This window comes from Anolis carolinensis, chromosome 5 (assembly GCF_035594765.1).
Source record: "Anolis carolinensis isolate JA03-04 chromosome 5, rAnoCar3.1.pri, whole genome shotgun sequence".
NCBI lineage: Eukaryota > Metazoa > Chordata > Lepidosauria > Squamata > Dactyloidae > Anolis > Anolis carolinensis.
The window spans coordinates 22,729,762-22,743,277 of record NC_085845.1 but is presented as its reverse complement, the minus strand read 5'-3'; the positions used below and the strand labels follow the sequence as shown (position 1 = coordinate 22,743,277).

The following is a 13,516-nucleotide window of genomic DNA, read 5'->3' as shown; positions in this document are numbered from 1 at the left end:
CCAACTCTATCTCTGACTGAAAAACCTGGATTGTAAAAGAAAGGTGGGCGGGGGAGGATGAAAGGATTCCAACCCATGTTTCTGACAGTCTCTAAATTGTGTGTGTGTTCCATATTTCAGAATGTGCAAAGACTTAGGGAATAAAAGGTTATATATAGACATGGCAGAATTAGGTTATCAATAAACATTGATTTCACCATCTACACACAAAGGAGAAAAATAGCAAACAAATCACAGTTTAAATTTAGAGGTACTATAATAAATTCAATGTAAAACCCATACTTTTAGCTCTGCCAGAACAGAATAAATAAGAAGAGGAACAATTTGTGTGAATAAATATAAGTAATAAATCTAAGTTTTTGAATCACAGTTTCAGGAAGTAATTCTTTTTGGTATATCACCAACTGAGAAGAGGGGCACCTGTAAAACCTACATCATTCAAAACATCAGAAGACTACAAAATTAGAATAACCATATAAAACATCTGTTCTCCTTCAGTTCTTGGTACCCTTCCTCATTTCAGTTTAAGGACAGATAAACTCGGTTACGCTCTTTTAGGCTTGGGGTTTTCCATACTCACAGCAAAAATAAAGATTCAAGAAGCAGGAAAATTGCATACCCCCAACATTTCACAAATGAAGATAGCAAAAGTTGCTCAAGATAGCAAAAGTTGCTAATGAGGAAGGACACACAAGAAGGAGATGCTGCAGCAGTTTGCTTTTGTCGGAGTCTACTGGGAGGGGAAAAATCTGTCCTTATCTCTGTTCTGTGAGTTGAGTGCAAATATTTTTTTATTTAAACTCAATTTGGAGCTACTGAAGTTAGCTCAGGTCAAGGGGAGACAGTGGTAGGAGAATAAAGGAGAAGAAATTACATTTTAAAAGCAGCTGAAATTATGGGACAACAGAGGATTAATTGGGACTGAACCTGATTTTGGGAGAGCATGAAGTAGCACTTTCACTGATTCTTCTAGTATACTTTAGCTTAACTCCAAGACCTTCTGTCATATTCTGATGACCATGAGGAGGGCCTTCAGCATTCACTACTTCAGTGAATGATCTGCACCAAAAATTTTGAACACTTTCAAAGGGAGGAGTGCTACCCTGCTTCTGGTCTAACTTAAATTGGCTCCGACTAATCTTGATCAATCAGGGATGGAGTGCTTATGCACACTTACGCGTGCATTCAACATTTGGACCCTAGGAGAAAAAGACAAGCAGACACAGGAGGAAGGGCAGTATAATCCAGCCTACTTTATACTTTGACTATATGCATGTTAAGGACTTTATACTTTGACTATATGCATGCTCTAAAAAAAACCCTTAACTAGGATGAGAACAATAGTTATTTCCATCCAAAAAACCACAAGCTGAAAGTTCTCATGAATGCTTAGAATTCATGCTGCCTGTTGAAATTGCTCACTTCTGACCAAGATGACTCTAGTTTCTTTAGGGCTATAATTGGCTGAGTTTTACTTATACAGCACTGAAATGTTTTTTCCAGATATAGAAGTGTGGAGACTTGAGAAATTCAGTTTTCTACCTAAGAAAGTGGTCTGTGACTTCACAAAAGACAGAAACAAAAAAGGTGAGTGGTCTCTGTCTACACTGAGATCCCTCCAGACCAACTTAACAGCTACAAAAGCAAGATCTGATACAAAATGTAGGCCTGTGACTCCATCACATTAAGTTTCTTTTCCTATATGATTTCTTTGCCTAATGAAGAAGCTAGAACTCTGAAAACTTGCATGAAGTGCTTTGTGCATTTTGGTCGGCCAATGAAGGCACTACCATTTTGTGGATTTTGTTTTATTTTGCAACAAAACTACTTCCAAATATGTTTCCTAGAACCAGGTGTGTTGGGAAACAACCATGCTTTCACCTGGCACCAAAATGACTACAAGAAGGGTGCCAAAGGGACTCTACAGTGAGGACATTGCATAACTAGAGTACAACAGCAGAACAGACGTTGCCCTTCTCCTCCCACAGCATCTTCTCCTGACTGATGAGACACAAAGGAGGGCTTCTCAGCAGCTCTCAGACCTTCGCAACTAGGTTGGAGTGTCTTTAGATCCTGACTTTTATAAAACAGCTAAAAAACAAATCAGTACACACATAAAAGCAAACCGACTTTGCTCACTTTCTATGATCGAGTCAGAGGAGGACAGCAGCTGAACTCTCTGAGTGAAAATCATTTCCAAATTAAAGTCAAGCCCTATTTGAAGGAATCAGTAAACAACTACAGCCTGTTATAAATTAAATGCTGACATTTTGAGAACCTTTGCTAAACCAAGGATTTACTCTGAAGTCTCTTTCACACAAATGCACCATTCCTTCTGTACTCCCCGTGTCATCTTCTGTGGCTGGCAATTAACTTTCATTACTAGAGTTCACAGCAAAGGGGGTTTGTCTTCCCATGTGTGGCAACTTGGCTGTTAGTCTCAGCAGAAAGGACTAGGGTGGAAGAGGACATGCCAACTGCTCAGGCCATCTCACCTCATTCATTTGGATAAAGGCATTCTGGCAGAGAAATACAGGGGAGTTTCTACAAGACCTAGTCTGTGAATAAACAGAACTTCAATCTCATGGGCTGTCAATTCGACATGCTTCACAGCCTTCCAATTCGCATAACACACTTTTTAAAAAATTACATCTAGGATGAGTGGAAAGAGGTTTACAGCCACAAATATATACAGTATCTACACTGTATTGTTAGTTCAGAGGTGGGCTTGTTTTAAATGCTTTCTTTTCTTGCATTTGGAAAGCCTTCTGTTTCTACATGTCTGAAATTCTTCTTGATCTTGGAAGCTAAACAGAGTCAGCTACGGATAATATTTGCCTGGGAGGCCACCAATGAATACCAGGTGCTGTAGGATATATTTTAGAGAAAGAATTAATAAACCACATCTGAGTATTCCTTGCAAAAGTAAACCCTACGGAATTCATAAAGTTGCCATAAGCCAAAAAGTAGGCACACAGGTACAACTGCGTACACAGGTACAATGTTTATTGCCATTTTGCCTAGTCAATCCTTATGGCAATCAGAATCATTATGTGGAGCTCAGCAGATATATCCTAATGAAAGAGAATAGAACACATCTCTCCATTTTATATCAATTTCAGTTTCTCAGGAAAATGCATTTTAAAAATTCAAACATATAGAATGGTAAGAAGGTGGGCATTTTCCTGTATCCATGCAATGAATAAATGTCACCTTTTTATGGACCATTGTGCTTGAAAACACCATAAGAGGTGACAGCAGGTGGTTCCTATGTCCATGATCCATGAATCCATTCTGAGTCTAAATTTTAAAGGAGCTCCCCAAGGTACTGAACATATTTTGGGGATAAAGTTTAATATTGCGAATAGCTCTTTAAAATGTCGATGAAAGCCCAGAGGAGATCATCACCTTAGCGATATGAAAGATAAGATCCACAGCTGGTTTCAGCTCAGAGGTACAGCAGTAGCCAAAATATATTCTATTCGTAGGAAGAGAACAAATTGGACCTAGATTGTTCCCTTTTCTTGAAGACGGACTCCTTCTATTTGCAGTGATTTCTGGAGGCTCCTGCCTGAACAGATATAGGCCAAGTGTAGCCCTAGGACTCTCTGGCTCAAAGAAGAGGGAATAAGGAAGAGGAGGGGAGGGGAATGGGAGAAGGGTGGAGAAAGGGGAAGGAGTGAATTATCTTTCACAGAAACATCCAAGAGCAGCACTTCACTTTTTGGATAGGTTGTAACAAGCCCCTACCTCTGCAGCATTTAAAAATCCTCCAGTTTCTCAAATTAAAAGCAATCAAACATTTGTTCTTGGAGGATATTTTTAGAATTTGTAGCAGTCCAGAGGGACAAAGAAGAAGAAACCTGCCCCTTGGTGCTACTAAAGTTGCCCAACTCTGTACTGAAGCAAAGGGGCAAGAGGCAATTTTAACACATTCCCCCTTTACCTATTAGGCAACACTGTTTGCTAGCTCCTGTAATCTGGAGTACATATTTTGGTGACATAGGGAGCTGAAGAAGGAAAGAGAAATAATTGAATTTTGTCTCCTATAACCTTTCCTCCAATGAGACAACCCTGAGAAGAGAATTCCTCTCATGAGCATTCATGGTGTCATAGCTTCCAACTGTTCTGATTAGGCAAAATGATCATCCCACTTTTCCCACTACTTCTAAAGTGTCATAGCTTCTCTCACCTTTTTGTACTTTTCTTTTTTGTCTTTGGCTTACTTTAATTGCTGAAAATTGCATTCAAAGTGCAAAGTAGGGAAGAAAAACAAGAGGGCTGTGGAACCTTTCCTTTCCTTGGAGATTCGAGCAAAAGCACATGGTTGCAGGCTTTCGACACTTTTCTGTTCTTCCTTGTTAATATCCTTTGCTGTCTTAACACTCTGATGTTTCCTAGGCAAACATGTCCCCATTTCACCAGGGAAATGCTGGAGGGCATGTGGTATTCTGCTAGTAAGAAGCCAGCAAATTGGAAGAGATGGCATCCTTGTGGGAAACACCAAGGTTTGGTGTTTTTTTTAAAAAAAGAAAAGAAAATTGAGTTACTTAACTGAGGGAAGCACCATCTAATTATGCAGACAACACACTCCCAATTGAAGTGGCAAAAACTGCAGGAAGGAGATGTTTTTTACTATATACTTTGGATGTGTACAAAGAACAAAATGCATTTTTACACTGATGAGATTTTAATTAGACACATTTTCCACTTGCTGAAATTAAGAGTTTGGCTTCATTTCTGCAGATTTTTTTCCCTAGAAACATGATAGGGCATTAAAAAAAGTCTGAGTGAAAAGGACTATTAGCAGAAAAACTTTCACAGTATACAGGGATATGCTAAGTAACATCTGAACAAAGAAAAAAGGATTCTCCCACGCTTCCAGCCCCCATCTTTGCTGATTTCTTTCGTGCTGATAAACCCAAACAAGAGACAGAGTGAGTGTTTATGTACCGGAGAGAGGTTTCTTTTAAATATTTATAGGATGAAAACTCCTGAGGAATTTAGAGGAGGCTTTGTGAATTCATCATGAAGTTTCATATTTTATGGAAATATTTGTATACAACGTGAAGGGTTTCCTGACCTATCCAACTCAACGTGACTGGACTGAATGGAAAAATGCCTTTTGTTCAAACACACTAATATGTCCTCCTTCCTCCCACTCCACACATTTATAGTTTATTATAAGTTCTGAGGTAATATTGCAGCTCCTGAGCCAGCATTATTCTTGCTTTTAGCTCAGGTGTGTGACTATAGCAGAGAATGAGAAACACAGTGTTAGAGAAAGCCTTCCAACAACAAGGGATAAAGTACAATTTAATAAACAAATAATAGTCTACTTTCTGTGGCATCATACAATGGCAACTTTATATTTAGGGTTTCATAATGTAGGCAACTGTCAGTATAAACTGCAGCCTTACAAAATATGTTGTAGGTGTAACAGAGACTGGGAGGAAATTTTACCAAATACTTGGGGTGCGCAAAATTCCAGCAGTTGTTTTGGAATTTGGCAAAATTTCACAAAATGTAACAATGCTGGAAGGCCAAAACAGAACCAAAACAGAACAAAATAGAGGATTGGGAAAAATATTTCTGGCTATCAGGATGAAACTTGACACACTTGTAGGACAGCTGTTGTCGAACCAGTGCAAGTTGGAAGCTTACTGATCTATTGCAGAGTCTCCAAGATCAACCTGTAGACATCAACCTATCTTCTGCTCATTTCCATGTTACATTATGCTGACGCTGAATATGCCTGTCCAACCTATTAATATCTTCACTGCATCATGTCATCGTTATCCAAGTTATTCACGTAGTCATTGTCACACTCAGGTAACGTGCAAGTAGACCAAAGGAAAGCCAACTATCTTGCATCTGAGTGAATGATGTGAGCTCTGAAGATCTACAAAAGAACCCTACTTAGAATAGTTATTGCTGTTCTAAAGGAAAGAAGAAATAGTCAGTCTAAAACATCAAGGAAATATTTATCATCTGTCTGTCGAACTGTCTATCTATCTGTTTAAAATATTTAGATCTATACTATTTCCTGTCCTACAATGCTTCCTGTTAATAAATAATAATAATAATAATAATAATAATAATAATAATAATAATAATAATAATAATCTTTATTTATACCCCGCCACCATCTCCCCAATGGGGACTCAGGGCAGCTTACATGGGGCCATACCCAGAACAATACAATATGACAGAATATAAAAAGAACAACAAATCATAACACATTGAACAATACAATAAATGATAATATACATTACAACGCAAAATCAGAAGAACAATAAAAACAAGGGCGGGCCACATGAACACTAAGTTAACCATAAATAAATAAGAAACACACATACAATTTCAGTGCCTCCATTAAAAATCAAATATTTTCAAATACATGCCCATATAAGAACATTTTGCTCATGTTTTCCACATAGATGTATAATAGATATGATCAAGGTTGCTTGTTGCTGAAAACTTGGTAAATTACTTTCATCTGTTCTCAATAAATATATGCAGTAAATATTCCCAGTGACCAAGATGATGTTAACTCAAATGCAAACTCAAACTGTATACAAGAAAGAAGAAACAAACCAGATCTTAACTGCTATCATCACATTTCATTCCTTTGAATATGGCATAAATTAGCCTCAAAGGCTGACATATTCTCTGGTTGTAGCAACAGGCTTTTGAAATTGCCGCACACACGCAAGTCCCCCCAACCAATCAGAACCAATCAGAAAAAGAAAGCAGATAACGTGTCTTTTTGCAAAGCTGGTCTATATATACCAGGTTTGTGCTCCACCATTTTTCTGTGGTGTTCTGACATTTGAAAGGAAGATATCATGCTAGCTAGCTCCGTGTGTTCTATCTCAGTGCCGTCACTTCTTAGTGATTAGGGAATACGGATTGCTTTTTGAGAATTCCCTTTTCTTCTGCATTACATTTTCTTAGCTAAATATCTTTCAGTCTTTCTTTTATTGTACTAGTAATTTCACTAGGGAGGAGTGGGTGGACCAGGTGCATTTGGGGGATGACTTTTAAAAGGGCTTTTTTGTGTGCTTGTTGTTTGCTTAAATATTTGTAGAGCTTTTTTGTTGTTGTTTTTTTGTTGGTTTTTTTTTTTTTTGCATTAAGTTCACGAGTGGGATAGGTTTTGGGAACAGCCAGACTCTCTTGAGTCCACAGGGAGAATTTTCCCCAGACCTACCTTCTGACTTCTGTCCTGCACCAGAAGCCTAAGCGCACACACCACCACCACCCCCATTAAATAAAAAGCCTTTTTACCTCTTGCTTTCAGTCTCTCTGCTATACCCTACCCAGCTCTACCTTCTGGCTTGTGTGTGCTCCTGCACAGTCCAGCAGCCCCCCCCCCCCCACACACACACACAAATTTAAAATTACCAAAAAAAGCCCTTCTTGTTAGTTCTCCTCTTTGACTCTCTCTCCTATTTTTCTTCTGGCTACTGTGTATGCGCTGCGCAAAGCCAGAAGCCTGAGCCTATTTTTCCTCAAAAATATTTTTTTTAATACCAAAAAACCCTTTGTTACTTACACATAATAAATATAGGATGTATATATAACATGTTGGTGGTTCTGCTGGGTCTAGTGGCCAAGCTTTGAGGAGACCAAAACTCAGTGTGAGTGGGAGAGGCAGAGGGAGAGGTGGTACTGATGAAACTTTACAAATTTCCTAAAAATCAATGGATGACCCAAATGTCCTGAAATGTAGAGGGGGGGGGCTTGTGGTTGTAAATGTGTTTTCCAAGTGTGGCCATTTTCATCCCATTAGCCATAAAAATGACAGAAAGAGCCTAGCCATTTTCCCCATTGCTGCCAATGAACCAAATCTTCCTGGAGCAAAAATTGAACTTCTGGTTGATGGAACAAGAAATGCTACCCCCCCCCCCCCCGCCCAATACTGGTAACTTTCCAAAAAACAGAATGGGGGCAGAAAACAAAACTGAAAACAAGATGGGTTTTTGACAAATCACACACTATTTTTAGATATAGGGGGAGTGCTTCTTTCCTATCTTTTGGGCAACAGATAAAACTGTCTTGAGTCTGCCCTTCAAGTATGTTCCCTTTCCAGTATTATGCAATGCATTACCAGTTGAATATATAAGTGACTACATTTGTAACAGGTAGAACTTCTTCCATGGACAAAACCTGAAGATACTCTCATTCTGCAGTTCCATTTAGCATGCATCCTTTGAACTTAAGCATTACTTGATATGATGGGCAAACCAGAATTACATGTAGGCAAATGAATAAGCTAAAAGCTGGAGGTAATACAATCTAGTACAATACTCTACCCAAATAAGGTTGTTTTCCCATGGTAATGGCATACTCTAGGAGCTCTTCTATGTCAGACAATGTATATAACTATCATTCCACTTGAACTGTAATGATAACATGAGATCCTGGGATTTGTGTTTAGAGAGATGTACTTAAAATTCTCAGTCAGAGAGTTCTGGCACTTCACCAAACCATTGTTGCTGTTGCTGTTGTTATTTCCTACCAAACTGTGCTTCCCACAAAGCCTGAACCCTCTTATGCAAGACTTAGTGATAGCAATGATGAAGACAATGTAATAGAAGCAGAGAAAGTAAATGAAAGTAAATGAGAATAGTAGAAGTAAAGAATATAAATGAGAAGATGAAAAGAAATCCTCCTGTGTGTTTGCTGCCTCAATAGTACACCTACACATTGAGCAGAAGGGCTGAACCCACCAACCCAGAGAAAGTCTAGGAAATTATTATATATTATTATATCTCCTTTCCCTGTATAGTTCCTGCCACAGTCTGGATCACATGCAGATTTATCTTTAAATAATAATTTTAAATGCTGAGATTTAGCCACATGCTATATATTTAAAGTATATATGTGAAGTATCCTGACTTTTCAAGGCTTGAAGAATTTTGTGGATCTCTGGTTGTTGCTAAATTACAACTCCCATCAAGCCTAGTCATTGCTAAAGAAGGAGAAATGGTGTGTCCAGCAACATGTGAAGGCCAAGATTTCTATAGCCACGGTCAAATTAGACCTTTCATTTTCTCCAAATAGTTTGAGCAGTATCACTTCTGAGTCCCTTTGGGGAGATAGGGCAGCATATAAATAAAGATGATGATGATGATGATGATGATACCACTTTTCCCTCCTGTGGAAATCAATGTAGAACTTTCTCTGTTTAATGCTCAGTACTACAGTGAATATTATTTACAAAGTTTTCGAGCCTAAACAAACAGACCCATGCTTTGATACCAACCAAACAGAGAAACATACACTCTTCCTCTGTGGACAGAAAAAAGAAGACAGTTAAAGAACAAATGTGATGCTGCAATAAATAAAATAAAAATCCCATAGATTAAACTTCAAACAATCACAGATCACAGGACATTGACTACAAGATTACCCTGGTTCAACATTAAACCTCTGGAGTACCACTACATCTGGTTTACTGAATAATAAATTGTGTTTTCTTGATTCTTCCTGGATGGCATCTGTGGACGAACAGTAACTTCATACAAAAATTTCTCAGAATGATTTCAGAATAGCCATGAGGGATAACTTAAAAGCTAAGAGCAATGTTAAACATGAGAAAGCTCCTGGTTCATGCCAACTTTGCATAGATCACAACAATCTGCTATTGAATAGAGTATCCGGGTCCAAGACTTGCAATCCATTAGTTGAATTGAGATGGCAGTCTCAATGGTGGACCACCAGGAGTGGCAGATTGTGTCTCTACCTCAGAGAGTCTTAAAAAGTTTACTTAAGAGAGTCTTTAAAAAGGTTACTTCAGAGAGTCTTTAAAAGTTTTTTTTTAAAAAAAATCATTTGCTGAATGCAAATCTGTTTTCCTGGCACTTTACATTCTCTTGCACTGTATACTACCTTGTCTTCAAATTTTATCTTGTTTATAGCATTTCTTGGAATGTAAATGTCAACAGGTGTGGCAGAGTGTGTTGAAGACATGTGGTGTTAATGCTTCAGGTGCTGATGCCACATTGTAACTAATTAAAATCTCATCAGTGGAAATTATTTTCTGTTCAAAATAAGAATATAAATTAAATGGATCACATAGAAAAATTCTTGTTTTTAGTTAGTGAGATGTTTTAAACAGAAGTTAGATAACAATTTTTATAGCATATTGCCATATTGGACATACCTTTCATGTATTATTTTAGTAATCCTCTCAGAAACAAATGTAACCCCCCCCCCCCACAAACCTTGTTGATATCACTAGGATTCAACATAGGTAAATTCTATTGCTTCAGGACCTCATCACATTGAAATCCTGCAGGGGAAACCATTATCTCATGCCCTGCATCACCCATATTGCCCCCTTCCTACAGGGAAAACCATCACTGCCCAGCTTACGCCTGCACTTTTCCCGACTTACCAAATGAGAACACAGGAAGCCTCCCACGTTCTCAGGGCTCTATCCAAGGATACTTCTAGGATGGATCCACACCGGAAGTAGTCCTGCATCAAGTGATGGGCTCCAATGGGCTCTGTCCTTACTCACTCATGGAAGCATCCTAGGATGGAGCCAAAACTTCATGTGATGAGGTCCTCAGTCTAGTTAAAATAGATAGCATGATTTAGGCCATTGAATGGGAGCATGGATAACCTAGCAGAGATCTGCTGCTTAATATGCACACTGTGATGAAAAGTCAAATAGGAGAGAGAAAGATGAATAAGTCAATCTGTTTCTATGAAGGAAATCATACCATGTGGAAGTAGTGTATGATAACCCTAAGTATAGCTTACTTTCATTATGACCCACATTGCTTCTATACATAGACATGTACAATACATAGACATGTTCCCAGAAAGGTATAGACTATGTCAGAAAATCCATGCTAACTCTGACACCATTGTGTTATTTGCACATGGTGTCTACATCCTTACAGTAGTGGATCACCACGATATGGATGTATGATTAAGAGGTAGTTACTCCTGCCAATCTAGCAGTTCGAAAACATGCCAATGTGAGTAGATTAATAGGTACCGCTCCAGTGGGAAGGTAACTGCGCTCCATGCAGGCATGCCAGCCACATGACTTTGGAAGTGTCTATGGACAACGCCGGCTCTTTAGCTTAGAAATGGGGATGAGCACCAACCCCCAGAGTCGATCACGACTGGACTTAACGTCAGGGGGAAACCTTTACCTTTTTTACTCCCATTCAGTAGTCATGCATTAAGCCTTGTTCTGTATTTAACAAAACATGTGTGATTTGAGTTGAAAGCAAGGCATTAATTCTAATTAAAGTATAGCTATTGAACTAACATGGGAAGTTAGCACCTATGTAAGTTCCAATTATTCATTGGGTTTACTCTAGAGGGGATAAGAGTTGGAATTAGGCTTAAATTTTTCTCCTCCATTTTGGTATAGTAGTATCTCCATCATGCTCTGTGAGATCTGAAAGCCTTTAAAAATGAAACTGAGCGAGCCATAGACAAGGACTGCAGCAATTGTTTTAACTCTAATAGGCTCTGTCATTTCAGATAAACTGGAAACATGTGAGGACAATTGGTATGATCACTTGACTCTCCCTTCTGCTACCCCAGTTGTTCACTTTAATGATAAAATCTTATTTACAGCTGAGTACATTTTAGCTTGTGAAGAAAAACAGACTCTAAAACTGAGACAATTCTAGAACAAGATGGGTCCACTTGGAATAGAGACTAATCACAAGCAATGGACTGAATGTAATGGGGAAAAGACAATGGCTGTTATTTGGAAATGATCCGGAAGTTATAAACTGACTTCCAGACATCAGTTGAAATCATTGTCTTTAGCCTATGGCAACATCATAAATAACATATACTGCAAACAATCAAACACATAATGGATTACACAGCCATGCATATTGTTGCATTTTTTTGTTTATGTTCACACAGATTGCAAAACGTTTTTGTAACCTCTAGGAGTGCAGAATATGCATTAGGATGACAAAGGACTATTATTGGAGGGACATATCATTTGCCCCTTTTAACTAAAACAAATTCAACACTGTTGAACAAAGAGCTTTTAATTTATGTCATATGCAAAGCAGTGAATATATTGCTGGCATAATCATGGTGATACAGTTTGTATGATAACCAGAGAGTTAGAATTTCACAGCTCAGCTTCAAGGGTATTTTTTCCTCCCCAAGAACAAAATGTCATTGCATTCTTATTCAAAGGTGCTTTCGCTTCATGGGATCATGGCACTTAGAAGGTTTTTGGATTTTCATACAACCAGATAATTAAAGAACAAGAAGATTGTCAAATATAAACTCATGACAACATGTTGATCATTCCATTTAGAATTATGTATGCAATCCAGACTGCAATCTCCCACAAATAGAAGAGTGGGTTGCTGTGAGTTTTTTGGGCTATATGACCATGTTCCAGTAGCAACATGGCCATACAGACTGAAAATCTCACAGCAACCCAGCGATTTTGGCCATGAAAGCCTTTGACAACAAATAGAGGAATGGCTTTGAAGTATCTAGACATTTAGAAACTGACTCCTCATTCCTGATGCAATTTTCCATTTGCAACTTTCTGTCTCTGAGCAGGTTGCTTACTCAGCTAGGAATAGATCTGACAATGTAATGGCTGGGTTTACCATTTTTATTTCTACAACCAACCACTGTAACCATCATCAGCCTATGGCCAAAAGACTAGATGTCTAGGAGTGCTAAACAAATCTTCTCCATACCATCAAACAATCACAATTTGGCAGGGAGGGTTCTGATTATCCAAATATCCCACTTTTTCAGAGTTTTTCTCTGCTCCTCCCAGTCCATCCCTACTTTTTTGTTTTCAATTTACTTGAATTGCTGCACACTGAGTTCAAAGTGAAAAAGTAATTTGCATTTGGTTGTTTCAGTTAAAGATATAGGAAAGGAGAGAATAATTTTGTTCTACCCATAAACTCATTCAAAAGCAAACTTTGGCAGCCTTTCTTAACATGTCTGTTTTCCCTCGTCAATAATCTGTTCAATTTGACCACACTCTGATGTTGCTTGAAAACTGGTCTTTGGTGTGCTTAAGCTGGTTCATGAGGTATAAGGATGCTGTGAATGTTTAGCTTGGAGAAGAGAAGACTGAGAGGAGACATGATAGCTATGTATAAATATTTGAGGGGAAATCATAGGGAGGAGGGAGAAAGCTTGTTTTCTGCTGCCCTGGAGACTAGGACATGGAACAATGGCTTCAAATGACAGAAAAGGAGATTCCACCTGAACATTAGAAAGAACTTCCTCATTGTGAGAGCTGTTCAGCAGTGGAACTCTCTGTCCCGGAGTGTGGTGGAGGTTCCTTCTTTGGGGGCTTTGAAAAAGAGGCTGAATTTTGTCGGGGTGCCTTGAATGTGTGTGAAGGCACGCTGGGGGAAAATGGCTATCTCTAGGTCTGGCTACCCAAGCGGCTTCGGTTTACCTTATAATTATACCTCAAACCCCAAAGTAAATACTCTAGAAGCTGATTAAAGATAACCAAAAATATTGTTTATTGAAA

At 38.5% G+C, this 13,516-nt stretch overlaps 1 long non-coding RNA gene across 1 annotated transcript; it reads right to left on the bottom strand.

Annotated features, from left to right (window-relative positions):
• Nucleotides 1-6,103: 6,103 nt before the first annotated feature.
• On the bottom strand, nt 6,104-11,677 carry LOC134299417 (uncharacterized). Its single transcript, XR_010006626.1, has 2 exons — nt 10,406-11,677; nt 6,104-9,297 (listed from the first exon to the last, which is right to left on the bottom strand). It is a non-coding gene; the product is annotated as an uncharacterized LOC134299417 (long non-coding RNA).
• Nucleotides 11,678-13,516: the final 1,839 nt, after the last annotated feature.